At 41.2% G+C, this 1,545-nt stretch overlaps 1 non-coding gene across 1 annotated transcript; it reads left to right on the top strand.

Moving 5' to 3' along the window:
- The first annotated feature begins 997 nt into the window (after positions 1–997).
- Positions 998–1,071, top strand: Trnap-cgg. Its single transcript has one exon. It is a non-coding gene; the product is annotated as a tRNA-Pro (tRNA).
- Positions 1,072–1,545: the final 474 nt, after the last annotated feature.

The following is a 1,545-nucleotide window of genomic DNA, read 5'->3' as shown; positions in this document are numbered from 1 at the left end:
TATTATAAATATAACAAGGATTAAAGAAATCGCATCTTTCTTTTTAATTTCTACAGTTTTTTCCGTGATAAAAATGTTATTCTTCTATAATTTATCTGATTCTGCAATAAAGCTTAGGTTACCACATAAGTATGGACTATTGCAAGTTACAGGAAAAAAGTAGAGCTATGATTTATAAACTGTAGGAAATATTTGTACCTGTATTCTCAAAAATACAACTTGCAGGAAATTTCGAATGAAGATGTGAGTAAAATTAAACTGTGCCTCAGAACATTCCTGAAGAATAGTCTTCGTCCTGCAGTAATTCTTCATCTTCAAGCTTCCTCTTGGCATTCCTTTTAGCACTTTTTGCTTCTTTGGTAACCTGAAGAGTGAATCTTTCAGCTTCATTAATCCGTTGTCTGCCACACGCAAGCATCTCATCTTCCAAATTAGAGACAGATTTTATGCCTAAATTTCTCAGGACTTCCAATCTTTCTATCACTCCATCATTGAAACATGTCACTGCATCTAGTACACCAACTTTTAATGTATTTACCCCTACAAAAAAGGCCTTGGGTAATGTTTCCCATATAAAATGGTTGAAACTTCCATTTGTATTCTGAGTGCCCGTATGAAGACATTTACTAAGCAAAATATGGTCACTCAGGTCTCTAAAAATTAGTTTTATTTCGTTCATAACAAGCACAGGAAGAGAATGCTTTTGATGGTATATTTGACCACTTTCTTTTGCTTTTTAGTAACCACACCAAGAATCTGTTCCTTTAGGCCAAAGTCCTTGAGCAGGGTGGTCATCTGTGGACAACCTATGAAAGAAGGTACCCCTTCAGTTTTTCTCGTTGCTCTAACATCATTCAGAGGTGCAGATCGTCTAATGGCCAGTCCGTAATAACTCTGAATTCTGTGAAGATAGGAGACAAGGTACCGGCAGAATTCTGTGAAGTTAGGAGACGAGGTACTGCCAGAATTGAAGCTGTGAGGACGGGTCGTGTGTCGTGCTTTGGTAGCTCAGTTGGTAGAGCACTTGCCCGCGGAAGGCAAAGGCCCCGAGTTCGAATCTCGTCCGGAACACAGTTTTAATCTGCCAGGAAGTTTCATATCAGCGCACACTCCGCTGCAGAGTGAAAATTTCATTCTGGAAACATCCCCCAGGCTGTTGCTAAGCCATGTCCCCGCAATATCCTTTCTTCCAGGAGTGCTAGTTCTGCGAGGTTCGCAGAAGAGATTCTGTGATGTATGAAAGGTAGGAGACGAGGTACTGGCAGAAGTGAAGCTGTGAGGACGGGTCGTGGTGGGTGCTTGTGTAGCTCAGTTGGTAGAGCACTCGCCCGCGAAAGGCAAAGCCCCAGAGTTCGAGTGTCGGTTCGGCACACTGTTTTAATCTGTCAGGAAGTTTCAGTCCTACTGTAGATGAATCTCTCTCCTGGGGGAAATGAAAGAAATTCTTCCGCACGTAGGATCTACATCGAAAATATATCATGTCTGCTCTCTATTGGTTTAAGTATTAGACTCGGTGTATGTCATCAACCTTTGGATTCAAACAGA

This window comes from Schistocerca piceifrons, chromosome 6 (genome assembly GCF_021461385.2).
Source record: "Schistocerca piceifrons isolate TAMUIC-IGC-003096 chromosome 6, iqSchPice1.1, whole genome shotgun sequence".
Classification (NCBI taxonomy): domain Eukaryota; kingdom Metazoa; phylum Arthropoda; class Insecta; order Orthoptera; family Acrididae; genus Schistocerca; species Schistocerca piceifrons.
Note: the sequence above shows the minus strand (reverse complement) of the source record. Positions and strands in the feature narration are given on the sequence as shown.